This window comes from Tiliqua scincoides, chromosome 1 (assembly GCF_035046505.1).
Source record: "Tiliqua scincoides isolate rTilSci1 chromosome 1, rTilSci1.hap2, whole genome shotgun sequence".
Classification (NCBI taxonomy): Eukaryota; Metazoa; Chordata; class Lepidosauria; order Squamata; family Scincidae; genus Tiliqua; species Tiliqua scincoides.
Window position 1 is genome coordinate 292,018,063 of NC_089821.1, and position 20,144 is coordinate 292,038,206.

At 47.3% G+C, this 20,144-nt stretch overlaps 1 pseudogene; it reads left to right on the forward strand.

Moving 5' to 3' along the window:
* Positions 1 to 4,887: 4,887 nt before the first annotated feature.
* Positions 4,888 to 5,006, forward strand: LOC136637981 (5S ribosomal RNA; annotated as a pseudogene).
* The last annotated feature ends 15,138 nt before the right edge of the window (positions 5,007 to 20,144 follow it).

Consider the following 20,144-nt stretch of genomic DNA (forward strand, 5'->3'; position numbering starts at 1 on the left):
AGCAGGTCAGTCAGCCTGCCTGCTCCAGGGCAGGTTAGGACTGGGTTGTAAATTCAGAATGATAAGAAGGACTGAAAGAAACAAGGCAGTCTTCTGCTCACCGCTGTTGGCTAATCTGATAGGCATTTCACTTTGAGGAGATCCATTTTTGGCTAGGATAACAGGTGCTTCTCTCTCAAAATTGGAAACCATTTCATAGAAAATCTTAGCCAGCTCAATGCCTAGACTTTTACCTTTTCTCTTGATGGAACGTGTCAACCATGGGATTTTTTCTTGGTTCCTCACTCTCACTGCATGCACACAACAAATCAGCAATGCTGTGGGGGAACAAATTTCAAGAAAACATGATGCTCAAAGTGGAAATGTACTCTTTGAAATGATTCACCCCTGGCAGGCAGCGCATAAAAATGATGTGTGGGTAGATAAGCACAATCCAGTAATAGGAGCCATTCTCAGACCAAACAGCCCAAGCGCTTTTGCTTCTTGGGTGCCAGAGGCAATAGCCACAGATAATTTACAGTCACGCTTCTCTGTTTGAAATTTGAATACTTCATACTGCACTATTAAAAAAAGATGTATGTTGGTGAGATTGCTTCTCCTCGGGCTGTAAAAATATTTACTTCCTATTCAGGTGATTAACCCCTCCTTTCATTCATTTCAGATATTACCCGATAGTTTTTCTTGACATCTAGAAAGCAAACAAAGGCAAACATCCTTTATTCTTTGCAGGAGATCCTGCAATTATTTTTTAATAAATTAAGGGCGCAATCCTAACTTGCAGCTAGGAGGGTCGCAAACGTGCCATAAAGTCTCCGTGCCGGCTTCCCCTCAGCCGCTTGTGTCACTGACCCTGCACTGGCGCAAGCGGAAAAGGGAGGTGTGGGGGAGGCGGGGAGGCATTCATGGCGGGGAGAGGGAGAGCAATAGGCAGCCCTGGGGGTGGGCAGGGAGCAGGAGGCGGGGCTGGGATCTGGCAGTTATGCTGGATCCCAACCCCCGTTCCTGGGAAGAATAGAGCGGCTTCAAGTCGCTCTGCTCTCCTCAGACTTGTGCCACCTCCAGAGGTGGCGCAAGTCCAAGGAGACCCATTGCAGCCAGCAGCCCTTACCCAGAGGTAAGGGAAAAAGTTTCCCCTTACTTCTGGTTGAGCCGCTTCTAGCCACAATCCTGCACTGGATACAGCACAAGCCTCCTGGCTTGCCTGTTCCTGCGCAAGTTAGGATTGCGCCCTAAATTAAAAAATTGAAAATAATAAATTAATTAAAAATTAATACTTCATTTTGTATTCTGTAAATGCTTTCTTTTTATCCATTACTGTGCTAGTTCCTGTTATGTCTTTGTTATGCCCCAATACCAATTTTAGGGCCCCCAAACATCCTCTCTGAATTAATCATAGCTATACAAAGGGGTTTTAGATTAGTACACTCAGACCTGGCATCAGCACAGGGCATCCTTCATTAGCTGAAGGGATCCAAGCACCCAAGTTGAAGGTGTCCCAGCAGTGGACACTGCTGTCCACTGTCCACAACCACCTGCTATTGGACTTGTCCAGGGAGAACTGAATCCAGTTGCCATTGTTTTTCCCACAATGCCCACAGTTGCCTCCGTTGTTCTAGGGCAGTGTGGTGAATAAAATGCTGGCTCCCTACAAAAAGCAGGGTTAGAGCGTGAGTGACATGTTTAGTTCCCAACACAATTCAGAATGATAGTACATTGGTGGAATTGTGGGAAAAACAATATGGTGTTTTGGTGGTCCAAGATAATGGTGTTGGCATCCTTCAGTCTTGGAAGACTATGGTATCGCGCTCTGAATAGTGGTTCTGGAACAGAGTGTCCTCTCCAGTGCGCGAAGCCTGGGTAAAGTTGGTATGGAGGATAGACTGTTACCCATGCAGCAAATCCCCCCTCTCCACGTCGCTGAAATGGTCCAATGGAAAGGCAGAGGCCAATACGGTTGGTTCCAGCGGCGTCGCAGGAGTTGCCAGAACGTGACTGTGTTCAGCCATGAACTGCCTCAGGGACTCCAGCTCCAGATTTTGCCTCGAGGTTGACTCCTGAAGCCTTTTCCATAACTGGATGTAGCCACAAGGCAGTGGAGGTTTGGGATCAGAGTTTTCCTTCTCTCAGATGAGCTGCCTTCCCAGGCTAATGAGTCCCATCTACCCGGTGGCTGTTTAGTTGCCTCTTATGACAAGTACAGCCAAACTGAGGGCCTGTTCTTATCCCCAGCCCCCAGGGGTTAGTCCAAGATAAGCTGAATTGGGAAAAATGAAGGTGTCAGTCGAGCCTAGAGCAAGGGCTGGGGATTAATGGAGACCATTCCTAACAGTAAGTGTGGTTCACCAGTGGAACAGTTTGCCGAGAGAGGTGGTGGACTCTCCCTCACCAGAGTTATTCAAGCAGAGGCTTGACAAGCACCTGTTGGAGATGCTATAAGAGGATTTCCTGCCTAAGACAGGGGTTTGGACTAGATGACTATTAGGCCCCTTCAAATTCTATGATTCTCTCTAAAACATTAGCTGGCGAACTCCTCAGACAAATCTGTTCTACTCCATCATAAACCTTGTGAGGTACATTGCTTCTTTGACTCTCCTTGGGAGAACATTCCAGACAGAGGCCTGGGAATTAAATACGTTCAGACGGAACAATGATGCAATTTAAAACTCACTGCTCTGTTTTAGTATCACTTTCTCTTCCCCTTCTGCTGTCTTCACTTTTCTCAGTTGCACCATCTTCAAGGACAGGTTGTTCACTTCCCCAATGCTTATGCGCCAATCTCTGTGTTCTTTCATTGCCAATGTTTGTCCTGAGCCACAATGTCTTGTGGACCTTGAGATTTTAGAAAACTCTGTGGCTTAGCTATGTTTTCTACAAGTCACTTCCGCTATGTGACGTTTGTCCAGCAGCCTACTCGACATGTAACAGAAAACCACTCCCAGGGCAAGCTTGGAAAGGTCACTATTTATCAACCAAACTCAAGCTAGCCTAACTCATGGGGTTTTAGAGAAGAGGAAATTTTAAATATGTTTTGGTCATCAGGGACAAAGTGAAAAAGAATGTTAGGTGAATATTTTTTTCCAGATTGGTTCATTCATAATCTCTGGTAGGGATTCCTAAGAACAAGACGATCCAAGAAAGAATTGTAGCCCATCTCCATCAAATGACATCATAAACTGGCCTCTTCTCTCTAGGTTTCAGTATAACATTGCTCTAGATCAGGGGTGGGCAAATCTCAGCCTGTGCATCATTTGCTGCCCTCAGGGACCCCTAGTCCGGCCTGCAGGGAGCAGGGAGTCTGATCCAGAAACTGCCAGAGCAGCTCTTGCTCTTTGGATGCTCTCTGGATGCATTATATCCATGCTTGTGATGGACTTACCCTACTGTGACTTTGTTGCAGGGGTGTAGCAGCTCTTGTTTCTGTTTCTCTTCACCATCTTCTGGGTCTCTGGCTGGTTTACCACTCTCAGGTAAGAAAAAAGCCTCACTGGGGAAAGAATGTTGAGTCCTGGTCTGACTTGGGGGTCTCTGTGCAAACTCTGTCAATAACTCACCTATAGAGGAGGAACCGAATCTGTCCACTGAATCTGTTTTCTTCTGAATGTAAGAACTAGCTTTTTGGCATAGACCTGAGGGCCATGAAGGAGGGTTGCCAGAACTCCTCAAGTCAGACTGTAGGACTGTTCACATATGTAAAGGAATGGAGAAAGGCCTGGCGGGTGGAGCACCTAACAGTCAATGAATCACAGTCCAATTCTGAACTGCCTGGAGCACAGGGCTGCCACGGTGCCAAAAATGGCTGCGGCATCCTGAGCACAACAGGGCAGCCACTGGCAGCTCCTCAGGGGAAGGGGACATTTGTCCCCTTCCCCCGGGTGAGGAAAGTACCCCCACAATAGGGCTATTCAATTCTGCAGCAGATCTGGAGATGCCACAGAATCAGAGCATTCCGTGTCGGGCTGCATGACCTGACATGGAGCTCAGGGTCCGATGGAGCTGAGCTCCATAAGTCCCACCCTCCTCCTGCCCCTCTCCCTCCTCTGGAATGCCTCCTCTCCACCTCCCCCCCACACCACCGCCTACCTCTCCACTGCCCCGCAGTTGGTGCATCAGCTGAGTGGCAGAGCACCAACTTTCCACCGGTACTAGCCCAGCATGAGCTTGTGCTGGGCTAACTCCAGCGCTGGGCCGGCGCTAAACCCCGCAAATGTGTCTTATGGCACATTTGCAAGAGTGCATACCAGTGGTAAGCTAGCAAGCAGAGTTCAGGGTTGGGCTCTGACATCGATCTCCCTGCTTCACCCTTTTAACTGGGAGTGAACAGGGAGAAAGGAGCTCTGCCACCACCCAAAGTTAGAGAGCCTACATGGAAGGAAGACTCCTTGAGAAGATGCCGTATTTCTTGGACTGAAAACACTGTTGGCCTCAGCTTTTAATGAAGCTTTTAATACAGCTGCTGGGGTATTTGGTTTGGTTTAATTATTATTCTGTCATTGTTTGTTGCCTGCTTTAAGCATTGCCATGTTTTCCATTAATCTCCTTTTATTGTGATTTGAAAATACTTAAAATAAACAAAATTTCATGGTGCGGGGTATTAAAAATCTATATCTGTCTCTGGCAGAGGTTGACAGACAGAATTTGCCATGTTGATTTGTCTGGGGAAAGAGGTAGTTTCTGAACTGCGACGCTTGGCATTTCAAGGGAGATCTTCTGAATTTTTCTGTTACTTCTGGAGATCAATGCCCTTCTGGGACTAATACCGCCTTCACATGTGTCTGTTTGCCTACTGTCTGCCTGACATTTGTTTTCATAAAGCAACAGATATATTGAAACACTGTTTGATTGCTCAGAAATCTTTCTTCCAAAAGAAACAGATCCTTGGGAAATCGTTCTGGCGTCTCCGTTACCCTGCACATGCCCAATCTCATCTGATCTTGGAAGCTAAGCAGGGTCAGGCCTGGTTAGTACTTGGATGGGAGACCGCTTGGGAATACCAGGTGCTGTAGGCTTATACCATAGTCTTTCGAGACTGAAGGTTGCCAACCAATCTCCCACAGTATTAAAAACCACCATGAGCATTCAGCAGTAGGCAATTTTAAATGGTTTATATATTGAACATGACTGGCCTTTAGCACATTTGCTGTACAGTTTACAAAATGGAAGTCCAGCTTTTCAAGTGCAAGTTTTAAGTCGGTGATGTGCCATCGCCCCGCCCCACTGGTTTTTTGGCTGTACTTTTTGTTGGAACACAGATATTTCAATGTGGTTTGTTTCATTGCATTCTGCATGAAATTACACATTGATTGATATATAATGTGATGGTATTATTCCTCCAAATTCTGATTTTAGTGATTTTCAAAACTTGTAGAGCCACACACACACACCCTGTGTCAACTTACTAACAACTTATTGCAGCAGTTCTCAAACTTTTAGCACTGGGACCCACTTTTTAGAATGACAGTCTGTCCAGGACCCATTGGAAGTGTTGACATGCCCAGAGGTGACATCATCAAGCAAATTAAAATAAATAATTATAAATAATTAAATTAAAATAAAAAAATAATTAAATAAGGGAGAGCCAGTCCTATTCCATCAAGTGAATCTACTCTGAAGTAAGTCCTATTGTGGTCAATGGGGCTTATTCTCAGGAAAGTGTGGGTAGAATTGCAGCCTATGAGCTCAAGCCTATGCATGTCTACTCAGAAGTCCCACTGTGGTCAATGGAGCTTACTCTGTAGTCTGCCTACAATAGCAACCCCCCAAAAAGAATCAGTCAGATCTTCAGCCCTCCCCAGTGCCCAGTTTAAAGTTTTTCTGTTTCAGGCATATCAAGATAAAGACCCACCTGGCTTTGCAAGTGCAAAATAGAAAACTTCCCCTTACCAGTTCAAGCCTCTTTTTAGTCCTTTTCGGGGGGGGGGGGGCTGCCTTCTGGAACATTTGTTCAGTTCCATCAAATTGGGACAATTCTGGTGTCCTCACAGTCCCCTTTGCCTGGCCTGACCACCAGCCAAGGCACGTCTGCTTAATTGCGAGTAAACGTAGCCGTGAGGCTGCTTTATTTTCCATCAGGCTCAATAGACTTGCAGCTGGGAGGGGGGACCTCCTTCTGGGGTGTTTTGGGGGGCTGCATTCATTGGATCAGGACCATTCTGACCTTGTTGGAGTCCTGTCAGCCTGCCCTTTCCGATGGACTAAGGCAAGTTCACCTGCTCAAGAGTAAATGCGGCCACGTGACTTCGTTTCGGGCTCAATAGCCTTGCAGCTGGGAGGGAGGGCTGGACCTTCTCGGGTGTTTTGGGGGGCTGCATTTATTGGATTGGGACCATTCTGATGTCGTTAGATTCCTCTCAGCCTGCCCTTTCCGACGGACTATGGCAAGTATGCCTACTCACGAATAAACACACAATACGGCTCACTTTCACTTTCCATAGGGCTCCATGCATTTTTTCTTTCCGGTTTTTTGGCCATAACTTTTGAAGGAAAGGGGAATTTCAATTCTGTTTTTTGCACTGCATTCCGCTGGGAATTCCACATCCAATGGTGTATGACATGATGGGGTAGCTCCCAAAGCCACTGTTTTAGCACGTCAACTCTCCAGGGTGTGTCACCCCCCAGTGCGTCAGCTGGTGCGCCCCGCACCCCCCTAGCGATGCCACTGAGTGGCGTGGCTTTTCAAGACAGGGGGAGGGTGTAGGGAAAGCGAGGGGAGGATGGAACTGTAGTGCTCAGATCTGTAGTTCTCCTACTTTACAATGATGAAAATTCATCACAGAAACAGACTATGGAAATGGAGTTGAAGTTTTGCATGCAGAATGCTCCTATTTTAATCCTTGGCATCTCCAGGTAGGACTGGGAAAGACCCCTGTCTAAGAACATGGAGAACTTGAGCTGCCAGCCAGTTTTGACAATACTGAGCTAGATGGGCCAATGGTCTGATTCAGTATAAGGCAGCTGGGGATGTGGATAGGGAAGAACCCTCTGGTCCATGTTAGCTGATGACCAGGTTCTTTCCTCCAAAGGAAGAGAAGGACTTGTACATATCCATCAGGTAAAGTCACAGGCAGAGCTCATGAAATGATGAACAGTTGTTCTCCATATGGCATGACAGATTCTGTCTTTTCATGCAAAACTTATTATCTTCTGTTTCCATTACCTTTTTATTACCCCTGTGCAAAGACCACAAGGGATGGGAAAGTCCCTTGGCAGATAGTCAGCATCTGTCAAGACATTTCCTACTGCAGAAGATCTAAGATGAAACAGCAACAGCATTTATAGAAAAATATTATCCTCTTTGGAAAACAAGCATGTTTCAAAAGTGGCAGAGCAGAGATGCCTAAGAATTGTGGTACTGGGGATGAAATGCAATACAACTTCCCCATAAGTCACCAGAATTTATTTGCCTTTCTCCCTGTTTACAGCACATACAAGGAGTAGATATAGTAATCCTATTAAGTGCATACATAGACCTTAAGATGGTGTACTTGGGGGTTATCCCATCTTGCCCTCAGTGGTGGACCTCCCATTCATTTGATAGGGCAAATGCCACAGGCGCAGAGCCTCAGGTGCCTATAGGACTCACGGAAGCTTCTCTGATGCTCCTGACAGGGTCAGAAACTGCTTCTGTTTTTCTGGAAGCAGAGTTTAAAGCATCAGGGAAACCTCAGGAAGCTTCCCTGAAGCAGCCTGGGGTCGCACAAGGCTCCATAAGCTTTGGGTAAAGTGAGGGGAGCGGATTTGCGCAGGGGCAGCAACATCCCACAGGGGGGTGCCATCGCTGACTGCCTCAGGGCACGGGGGTGGGGAGATCTGCCACTGCTTATCCTCACAACAGTCCTGAGAGATGGCAACTCTCCTGGGCATCTCAGGGCTGAGCGGGGATCTGAACCCAGATTTATATAGTCCAGACTACTGTAGACATATCAGTTTAATAACCCCTGATTGATGGATTTCCTTGAAGAACCTAGGGGTGGGGATGAGGCACCTATCTCCTATTGCTACCACCTTCTTACCATGTGCTGCTTTTAGAAAGGAAGACCAATGAAGCAAATCGTTCCTAGAAAAGCCAGTGGTGTGTAGCCATTGTGGGTGATCAGCTGTCACAAGTTGCCTGTTTCTTTCATGCACAGTAGATCTGCCTTCACATAGGGCATGTGTGTTCAGGTGTTCACAAAGAAGTAATACTGAAGATGTTGATTAGAACTGTACTTCACACATGCTCTAGCACTGTTTGGGAGTTTCTTTGCCTTCCCAGAGCAGAGCATCCCAATGAGTGCTAGTCTACCCATGCCGAAGAATGAAGCAGAAAACAAATGGCAGAGTTTCAGTGTGGTGGAATGAACTGAACCATTCTAACCAGAAGTGATGAATCACAGTTTTGAACTCTTGCATGCATTTAACCAAAAACTCCTGCAAATATAAACAAGTATAGAAAAGAGCTGTATTCTTCCTGATGTGCTTTTTTCATTTGCAAGAAATTTGAAGGGTTCCCCCCCCCATGGGGGAGCATTCAGAAACATCATCCGCCACCCTTCCAGATGTTCTTATTCAAAATGCTTCTGAAATAGTCTGAAACAGACTGTAAAAAGCCTGAACATTCTACAGTGACAAAATTGAATTGACTGAGAATTATGCTCGTATGTGTACACTAAGGAAGGAAGCCAGAACCAATGGAAAAACAGATCCTCTTTATGGAAAACCGGATCATCTCTATTGAATTTTGAATTAATAAACAATATGATGCAATTAATGTCTTCCATTTCTTCTGTGTGCCATAGTATGGTGAAGAATCCAATGGTATTATACGTATGTTTTAAAAATAGAACAATATTCTACTCCTTTCTATATTTTTAGCTTTTGACTACAGAGTCCCCAAGCTGGCTTACAGCTCATCATTAGAAACCATACCTACATAATATAACTGAAACTATTAAAAATACTGGAGACATTAGTCTGAACCCAGTAAAGTCTGGGGCGAAAAGCAAGACGTAGCCAACAGCATCAGTGATGCCATTAAATGTGCAGGACAGGTTTGTGTGTTCTTTTATCTAGTGCCTGAATGCGAGCATAGTAGGTGCCTGATTAATATAATGAGGAGGACTTGCCACAGGTAGGACAAGGTCCTCTCCTTGGTAGCCACCCACCTTACTTCCAACTGCATGACCTCAATGAGCAAACAAAGCAATTACATATTAAGCCAGGACATGTATCCGCAAGGACTGGCCATAGCTTTCCAGGTTTTCACACAGGTGCCTCTTACAATGTGAAGATACCAGGGATCAGACCTGGGAGCTTCTGCATTCAAATCACATGTCGCACCACCATACTATGTCTGCTGCAGGTGTAGGCCAGGCCTGATTCTCCAGTAGTGGGTTATTCACATCCAGCCCTCTCCAATGTTCAATGAACACTTATTGATTTGGCTGACTGCCCATTTTCCTGAGCAAACAAGAGCTCAGCAAAAAATTGAACAGGACACAGATGGCTTTCGCTTTGCTGGATCACAAAGGTCTGTAATAATACAACTTCATTTTCTAGGAGCCTCTCATTAAAAGATCACTTATAATGGTTAAACGCACATTCAGGAGGACTTGTGAATACACCCAAGCATCTGAAGGTCAATTCCAAAATAATTTTTGTTCACTGGAGCACACCAGCAAGTCACTCCGATAGTGGAAATGCTGGTAAGATGGACACCCATGACAGTTCAGACACATTTGCTGAAAATCTTGATGCAGTCATTCACTGTCTGGTATAGATGCCAGAGATCCCCTTTGTTTTGTTTACCCAAATGTTACACTGCAGTATCTAAGGCAACCATTTTCAACCACTGTGCCATGGCACACTGGTGTGCCACGAGTGGTCCACAGGTGTGCCACAGGAATTTGGGGAAAGGTCATTTATTAGTAGGGTCAATGGGGGATGTGAGTCCCCCAATGGCAGCATGGTGTGCCTTGTCAATTATCAAAAACCTGATGGTGTGCCTTGACCATTTTAGTGCCTTGTCAGTGTGCCATGAGATGAAAAAGGTTGAAAATCACTAATCTAAGGCATCACTATAACATAAAAGAACCACCTTCTATTTTAAGAACCACATTCACCCATATGTACACATCTCAGAGTTATGATCTATTACATAGGCCCTACCCTCTGCTCTGCCTGCAGCTGAAGTGAGATACACTTGGTGAGTATCACAAGCTGGGCTTTTTCAGTGGTGGCACCGTGGTTGTGGAATTCCATCCCAAGGATGTCTATCAAGTATCCTTCTTCACACACCCACTAGAGACACCTTGAGAGGCCTTTGGCAAGGACCTTTGATCTCAATCAGTCATGCACTGACCTTTCACTTTTTACAATGATTATTGGTTCCTGTTTTATAATTGTTCCTAATGTGACAATGATTCATCTTGAAAGGCAAGATATAAATGTATAAAATAAATGAATAAATGCACAGTTTGTATAACCACTGCTAGATGTTTGGGATCTCTTGGTGACAAGTAGATCTGGGTTCTTTTTGGACACAATGTTAAGATGCCTACAGTCAATTTTATGTGTGAGTGCATAGAAATAAATACCACTGGTGGGACTTTTGTACAAATAGGTGTGCCTTAGACTAGCGTACATTTTGTTCAGGACTTGAAACTGCACAGTGGGCCAAAATCTGGGCAGAATGCCATAGATTCAACCCCTGGCACCCCTGGCTAACACATTTCATGTGCTAGGGCTTGAATAATCCTTCAGAGGTTGCAATGGATGATCTCATACATCAGAGGGCCTGTGCAGGGAAGCAGATACGGAGTGCTGTGTTCAGACTGGGCCTGTCACTGTCCCCAAGCCTCAACTGCCAAACAGAGGTGTCTGAGGATATAATAGCAAGAGTATACACCTCACTCAAAACTCCTTGAAAGAATGTGATAGAAACATAATTAATAATTGACATTGTTAAAATTACATTTTCAAGTGTACACTGAAGATATCTTAGGCAAACACATTTTAATGGATGATTTGCCTCTTATTCTGCCCTTTATCTTCTTAAGTATCAAGTGTTGTGTTCCCCCCCCCCAAACCTTTGTTCCCTGAATTAAACAGTCTAGTTTTAAAAGAAAGCTGTACAGGGAAGTGCGTGAAGGCAGAGATGCCTATCTTCGGAAGAATGTTTCAGAGGAAAAAATAGCCCCATCATTTGAGTACTTCTGAAAATGTCGATTTGTCCCTGGTTGCTTTGATACAAACCCATTTTCTCATCTTAAACACTTTTTTTTTAAAGCCAGCTTACCAAATGTAGTTTGAAATGAACAAACAGTAAGTTACCATGGCAACTACATTTACTTCTTTGAATGCTGTTTAATTTTTAGTGGTGGACAAAGGAAACTCATCTTTCCTTTGAGGAAGTCCTTAGAGCCTGAATGGAATTCACAATATAGCTAAGGCATCAGATTCCGTATATTGGATATAGTACTGACAAAACTGGAGCTGGTTGCATTATAGCAGAGCATTATAGCTGGTCTGCATTATAGCAGAGCAGGACATTTACTTTCACCCTACTATGAATCCCTGATGGGAGGCACTGAAGAAGATAACTGAGAAGATGGATTTGGAAGATAGATATCTCCATGCTAAAACATGATTTCTGCACAGAGAAGGTCTCAGGCAGAGGCATCCCTGGGGTGGGGGTCACCTGGTGCTATGGTTACCTGCAGAAGTTTAGCATTCTGGAAATTTGGGGGGCGGGGGCTGACGCAATGATTTAATAATTAACAGTCCACTCCTATGCCCCTGGAGCACCATGAGGAGTAGTGGCACCAAAATGGCCACCGCTGTATTCTGTGGGCCCAGGGCAGCTGCCAGAGTCTCTTGGAGGTAAGGGAACATCCAGCCCCATTGGGTCTCCTCAGAGCTTAGCCAGCTATTTGGCTGGTGCAGAACCAAGGAGGCCCATGAAGGGCTCTGCAGGTCGGGAGGGGCCATAGGATTCAGCAGCAGAATCTGCCTCAGTCTCCGCCCTCCTCCTGGGCCTGATCCTCCCTCCCACTCTCCCTCCACCCAGTCCTGTCCTCCCCCTGTCTTCCCCCACCCTCCCCCACCCTGAAAAGCCACTCCACTGGCTGGCGAAGAAACATACCACTGGTTGCTCCCATGGCGTGTCCTCCCAGTGTAGAGGCCCAGCACCAACTGGTACTGGCCTCAACACTAGTACTATGTACTATGAGTCCCATCGGGGAGAAAGGTGGGGTAAAAATAAAGTTATTATTACTACCTGTCGAATGTGGGCAGTAAAGTGCCTTACAACACTTTTACAACACCTGCACTTTTACAAGCATACCGCCAGTGCGGGGCTTAATAGGATTGGGTCCTTAATCTGCTCTGAACCCAATTGTTTCATGTTCTCACCAGCAAGTGGCCAAAACATGCTTATCAGTGAAAGTATGAGCCAGTTGGGACCAGAGCGGGCTGAAGATCACTGAATGAAGGCTTGGGCTGTATGGTGTCACCCTTTCTACCCCCTGTATTGGCCGTACTTCAGTAGCGACATCAGTTGTCTCAGAGTCAAACCACAGGACTCTTCTGTTAGGGCTGAGAACGGCATTGGCCCGAACTCAAGGAGAACCATTGCTAGTTAGACAGTGCCACCTAGACAGGGAGGAGCCATAGTTCAGTGGGGTGCTTTGCATGAAGCAAGCCCATAGTTTGGTTTCGGGCATCTCCTAGTAGGGTTGTGCAAAACCCCTGACTGAAAGCCTTCAGTGCTACTGTCACTCAGCACAGGCAGCACCAAGCAAGATGACAGTCAATGGTCCAACCCAGAAGACAAGAGCGTTGGCAGGGGGTTCAGCTTGATGATCATGTAGGTTCCATCCAACTCTGTGATTCTATCTGTTCTGAGGAGGGGCTGTAGCTCAGTTCAGAGCACTCGCCTTGCAAACACAAGGCCCCAGCTTCAGTCTCTGCCCTCTCCACCCGAAAGGCTCTCCCATAGGAATGCTGCAAAAGGTCTTGTACTCTGCCCAGCCTCCTCTGCCACTTCCCAGGGTAGCAGCTCTGGAGACCGACATGTCAGTGTGGCAGGAGGGTGAGTGAATAAAGGTTCAGAATACCAGCCTTTGCTATTTCGCAAGAGCTTTTATTGCTCTAAGGCCTCAATCCTAACCAGTACTGACATAAGGGCAGTGCAACTCCGAGGTAAAAGAAGAAACATTGCCCTACCTTGAGGAGGCCTCCATGACTGCCCTCCAACTGCAGGATGCAGCACATGCTCCACTGGCACAGATATGCCAGTGCTGGAAAGTTGGTTAGGATTGCACCCTACGTCAGTGATTTTCAACCTTTTTCGTCTCATGGCATACTGACAAGTACTCAAATGGTCAAGACATACCATCAGTTTTTTTTAACAGTGACAGGACACACTATGCTGTTGGTGGAAGGCTCACATCCCCCAACAGCTCTACTAATAAATGACCCTCCCCCAAACTCCTGAGGCACATCTGCATACCGTTTGTGGCACACTAATGTGCCATGGCACAGTGGTTGAAAATGGCTGCTCTATGTCCATTACAGAGGATCCTGCACTATATGCAAGTACCCCCACCCTTTTCTTCATTCTACAACAGTGAGGCTGTCCATCTCATGCTAGCCGTGGGTCACTAGATGGAGGAGTGTCTCTTTCTGGTTCCCCTCTTCTCTTTGTCCTTGGGTTTTCGGTCTTGGCTTCTCTTACTGCTCTGGGCTTCACCAGCTAGAGTAAATGATACTGATTTGCCTTATCTGACTCATGGTCCACACTACTAGTGTGTTATGCCACCAGAACAAGTGTTCCAGCAGCATAGTGCACTTTCTGGCTGTTGCAAACAGTGACCCAGTGAGTGGCCAGCTCCACACAGCAATGGTCACCTGCCGCCACAGGTAAGAACTGGTAGAGGTTTGAGGGAGGGAGGCAGAGGATGGGCAGAAGAGGGTGGAGTGGGCAGAAACAGGTGGTCTGTGGGTAGAACAAGGTGGCAATAGGGGCGGTGTTGGGGGTAAATCAGGCATGCAAGTCTAAAAGGACACTTTTCAAACACATCCACTTATATGTCGTGTCCAAATGCTTAAGATCTACTGCTTTGTATATGTAAATAATTGTGGAATGTAGGAACAATTGTGTTCCTGCAGGAAATGTGTTCCTCTAGTTGTGTTCCTGCAGCGAATTTTTAATTGTAGTCTCAGTAGGAAAGTTTGTGATGTGTGCACAGGCAACAAGTTGCGATCTATTGCAATAAGCACAACTTTGAAATGAATTACCTAGGAGTCACAGAGGGCTGGTTTGTTACTCATGACATCCAATCTTTCGTGTAGGGAAACCGGCTCAGCAGGATTCGCATATTTACTCTCATCTTCATAATTAGATTGATCTGAAGATCAAAAATTGCTCCCCCAAGGAAGTCAAACAGCCTAATTAAATTAAAGATATTGCAGTTTGTTCCCAGTAATTCATAATCAGCAAAAAAAAGGGGGGGGGGTTGTCAAGAAACCTGTTCACTCCTGCTTATTTCTTTGGTTACACTTGTATCCTAAGATATGGTTAGTGTGTGCTTTGCTGATCCATTCAAATACCCCTAGGGCCAATTGTGTTGACACAGGCTTCCAGCACAATAGATGGCGATATGTTTGAAACCATAGGTGCTTGATTTGCAGTTGGGCACAATTGATTTCTTACAAAATCACTTGTAGGTGAGAGCTATAGCACAGTGTTGGAGCACATGTGGGGGATTCCAGGTTCAGTCTTTAGGTATAAGGATCCGGGACATTGGAGAGCCAGTGTTCAGCAGAACAGACACTCCTGAGCAAGGTGGACCCATGGTCTGACTTAGTAGTAGAAGTTTCACATGCTCACTGCTTTTATAATGGGCCAAAAAAAGATCTAATCTAACCTGAGGACCAGACTATTTTTGTTTTAGGTCACTATTTCCAAGGAAGAATTCACAGTGCTCAGTGGGGGGGGGGGGGGAGAGATAATTTTTAAAGTGCGTTTTTTTAAAAGTATTCTTTGCTTCCGCCTTCAGAGCTATGATATGAGCAGATGGGTGTGTCAGTCAATCAGTCAGAGAGAGAGAGAGAGAGAGAGAGAGAGAGAGAGAGAGAGAGAGAGATGTGATTTTAAAAACAGAACTAATTTGGTGAGCTCCACCAGCATGACAGATATTTCTTTTCAACTGGCTCATTGTGTTTCATTTCACCTTTCCAGAATGGATAAGAAGATCTTGCCCCATTTAGAGTCCAATCCTATGGTCTACGAGTGCCAGCACTGCGATCAGAGCGCCAGTGCTGGACGTGGTAAAAGAGCCCTAAAGTACTTTTCAACACCCAGTGAGTAAGTGGCACCAGCAGGAAGGCCTGTGCTGTCCTGAATGAGCCGTGCCCTGCCCAACCACTGCCAGGGCACATAAGATTTGCAGCAGGTGGCAAAGGGGTGTGGGGAGGGTGGCAGGAGGATATTCCAGAGGTGGGGAGGGGTTGTTTCTGGGCAAGGGATGGAACAGAGTGCATATGAGACTTAGCAGGGGGTGAGAGTGGTGGAGCAGGCCTTTGTGGTATCCTAACTGCTGTGCCGAGCTCCCTGGAAGTACACAGGGCTACTCGGTTCTGCAACAGCTAAATAGTTGGCTAAATAGCTAAATAGCTGCACCAGCTAAATAGCTGGTGCAGATCTGAGCAGCCACATTGAATAGGCTGGGGCACTACACATGGTAAGAAAGTAAAGGTTCCCTTACCCCAGTGGTTTTCAAACTCATGGAGAGTTTGAGCCACTGTAAGTTCTTGCGGGGGCGGGGGAGGAGGCAGCAGAGGTGGGTGGAAGACAGTGGCGTGATCCCCAAGATCGCACCACTCAGGGGGCTGCAGGGGCTTGGGTGCACTTACCAAGCCTCCTGCAGCCTCCCCAGGGTGTAGGGAGCCTGGCGCAAACCTTTGGCTGGGCTCCCCGCAGCAATGAATGTAAAAGCGGAGCAATCGCGCCCCGCCTCCACTAAAGCAGAAGTGGCGCGCAATCGCTCCACTTTCACTTTCACTGCTGCAGGGAGACCTAACAAAGGTTCACACTGAGCTCCCCGCACCCTGGGGAGGCTGCAGGAGGCTTGGGTAAGTGCTCCCAAGCCCCTGCAGCCCACTGAGCGGCACGATTCTGCGGATCGCGCCGCTTGCTCCTCCCTGCCTCCAGGCTGCCCCCGCCCCTTAAGGGGGCAGAGGCCAGGGCCCACAGGCTGGGGCATCCTGATGCCCCAGTTTGAAAAGCCCTGCCTTACCCCAAGGAGACCTCACACCTGCTCGAATCCAATGCTGAATACTGCATGGGCCCAGCAGCCCCTCTGCACCAGCATTGGACAGGATTGGGCTGCCCATGTTCTAAAGAGCCCCTGTGCTTAGCTAATGAGGTACTCAGCTCCTATGTCAGCATCGACACACCAGGTGAAAGGAAACCTCCCCCTCACATTGTAACCCCCTTTATGTCCTATAGCTACTGGCCTCTGCAACTGCAGTTATTGGGAATTCCAAGTTCCCAACACATCAGCCAGATTGGTCAATCACACTTGGGCCAAGGATTCACTCTGCCTCACTGAGGCAAGCATTCATACAACCAGCTCTTTCAGGGCCCAATCTTAAGTTGGTCCAGCGCTGGCGCTGACCTGAAGCACCAGCACTGGGTGTTGCAAACATGTCATAAGGCATGCCTGTGACACCCTGCAATGAATCAGCACTGGTGCCAGCTCAGCACCAGCCGGATGGCACCCAGAGCTAGGTAAAAGCTCCAGGCAGCAGGGAGGGCTTCAGGGGTGGGGGGGGAGGCAGTGAGGCATTCCAGGATGGGGGAGGGGATGGCCCGGTGGGGGAAGGAACTGAGGTGGAAGTGGGGGTGGGACCAGCAGAGCCTTGCTTTGCCAGATCCTGAACTCTGTGTCTGGCCTTCCAGCCCAACACAGAATCTCTCAAGCCTGCACTGGAAAAATAGCCAACATAGACTTGAGAAGCCCCATTGTGGGGCTTGGGGTTTCCTCTTCCCCGAGGAGACCTTCAGTAGCTGCCACAGTAGCCTCTTTGCCACCGCTTCATCTGGTGGCTGCGGTGGTTTTAGGATTGGGCTGTTAGACTTTTTCCAAAATCTATATAGTGGTTTTTAAGACTTCTGTTTTCATTGCATTTATTTATATATTAGCCCATGATGAGCTCTTGTTAGACTCTCCAAGGCAGTTTACAACACAGAGTAGGAATGAGAACCCAATATTTAAACACCACAAGCAGAAGTCAAAAGGTGGACCCATTTAAATTCAGCACACACACAAAAATGCCAAAGAATATAAAAAGCCACTTTACTTCAAATCTTCATTACCAGGCACAATAAAGTACAACGAGATAAAATATTTTAATTGGCAATGAAATCTTAATACTTTCAAACAATGTAAGAAGCTCTGATTTGTAGATAAGCATCGCCATCACCAAATACCACCTTACTGGGTGATTAAAATGAAATAAAAGGGAATTGCTTAGTTAGTGTCATGGTAGTTATATTCTTTTGGTATATTTTTGGTAGTGTTACTGTTACTTTAAAAGCAGCTTGGACTTGTCAATGGTACCATCAACAGAATGTGAGCACGTGTCAGCTGAAAAGGTTGTAGAGGACACATTCCTGTCTGGAGGAGCAACAGTACTACAGTTGGACCTCAGTATCCACAGAGGCACCCCCCCTGCCCCCCCGCCCTCCCCCTGCCCCCCCTGTGGATACCAAACCTGCAGATACTGAGATCCACAGGGGTAGGCCATAGGAGCTAGGAATTTAGCAAGAAACTGAAAGTGCCTCTCAGAGGCCTCCAGGAGAATTTCTGAGGAGTGAGGAGGCTTCCCTGTGCCTCAAAACACTTCCAGAAGTCCTCTGTTCAGTGGTATACCTAGAGGTCCTGGTGCCCAGGGCAACCCCCAGTTTTCTGCTCCCCATACCCCTTGCCCCCCACCCCTTTTCTGCCCCCCTACCTGTTACCTGGAAGTCATTGCGGTGACGTCATTGTCACCGCAATGACTTCTGTGAGGCTACCTCCTCTGTTCCCCCTTTGGAATAAAGGGGAACGAAGGAGGCAGCCGAGGCCCCGATGGAGGCTTCTGCATTGCTTGTAAGCAGTGCGGAGTTCTCCACTGGAGCAGTTTGAGGCTGCTGGAAGCCCGCCTGTCTGGGGTGCTGCTTCCAGCAGCCCCAGACCTCTCCAAAGAAGACTTCTGTGCCGCTTACAAACAGCGTGGAAGCCTCCGTCAGAGCCCGGAAAGCCTAGAGCCTTTCCTCTTGCTTCTGAAGGCGAGAAGCGAGAGGGCACGGGCGCCCAGGCCAGAGTGTCAGCAAGACAGGAGTCTAGTGTGCCCCTTTCCTCTCCTCCTATAAAGGAGGAGAGTGGGGGAGCAACCCAGTCTAGCGCTGAGTTGCTGCTGGAGAGGCAGCTTCTTGCTACCTCTCCAGAAGCGCTCCTAGGCACCCCTGCTCCATCGGGAGGAGGCTCCTCTTAAAGGAACAGAAGCCGGCAGAGCTGCCGGCTTTTCTCCCTTTAAAGGAAAAAACGGGCGGGCGGGCGGGCGGGCGGGCGGAAGGGGAGGGACGCTTGAGGAGGCGCCCCTGGAGGGTCAGCTCCTGGGACTTTTGCCCCATTTGCCCCCCTCCAGGTATGCCAGTGCCTCTGTTGGCCCTCCAGATGCAGGTTCAGAAACTGCATTGCATCAAATCCATGGGTTCCTAACCCATGGATAAGGAGGACCCACTCTAACTAACTTCTGATAGTTAAGTCATATAGAGCAGGAGTTTTCAGATGGTAATGGCTGTAATAAACAACAAGGAAGTTGAATATAACATTCCCCACAAGTTTCCACATATTCTAACTTTTCTGTTCAGGCAGTAATGTCAGGAAGGTGGAGCAGTCAGAAAACACACATGTTGAATCTGATGTTACACACAGAGCAGTTGCAGCCACTGAATGATCATTTGCAGCTGATTGACAACAAACTGGAAGGCTCAGATGTGGTTTAGCTTTTAGCTGTGCCTCCCCTCACCATTGCTGCTTGCATCCCATCAAGAAAAAAAAACCCAGGAAGATCTATGAGCAGATTAATGTGCCTGTTACTGAATATATATGTTTAATGTGTTCAAGATGATGTGCTGTAGGATTAATTCATGAAAATCAATACATCTGTATTGATTTTCCTGCGGGCACATCATTGCCTAGCTCTGGGTGTGTTGTGTTTAAAGACACATGTTCTGTTAAGTTTCCAGAGGCGCTTGCTCACAAGTCATACTCATGGGTTCTTTGTCATTAATATTATTACGAAGAGAGTGTGAAGAAGAATGAAGACAGAAGAGAAGAATCCTTCTTCCTTGTACAAGGATCTCTGTTTCAGAGCACTGTAAAGAACACAAAGCCCATTCCTATTGTAAATTGGGAAATATCATTAGACATTTGTCTGGAGATTCTCAACTGCCCTTTGCTGGACTGTTATTCTGATCAGTGTGCAGAGCTGGCTTTACAAAATAGAGAAAGAGGATCCATTTAGGAGAAATACTTCTAAAATTGCAGCACAATCCTATGTGTGTCTCCTCTGAAGCAAGCCCCAATGAATTCGTTGGGACTTACTTACTCCCAGGCAAATATGTGTCAGATTGCAGACTGGCAGCCCAATCCTGAGCTGCCCAGCACACGGGGCTGCAGCAGTGCTGAAAATGGCTGCCGCTGCATTCAGCACTCCCCAGGCAGCTGCCACCGCCTCCTCGAAAGAAGGGGACTTTTGTCCCCTTCCCCCAGGTAAAGTGAATAGCCCTGCAATAGGGCTACTTGATTCTACAACGACCCGAGGGGGGTCAGCATAGAATTTAGAGCCTCTGTGTCAAAGCTCCATCAGTCCTGCCTCCCTCCTGCCCCACTCCCTCCCCCAGCATGCCTCCTCCCCACCTTCTCCCTGCCCACCCTCCACCCCAAATGCCTCCTCCCAGCCTCCCCCCATGTCCCGACCTACATCTCCGTTGCCTGACGGTCCGTGTGACCACCGAGCAGCAGAGCTCTGGTGCTCCACCAGCACTAGCCCAGCGTCAGACGGTGCTGGGCTAGCACTGGCGCTCCACCAGCACTAGGGCCCACAAATGTGCCTTA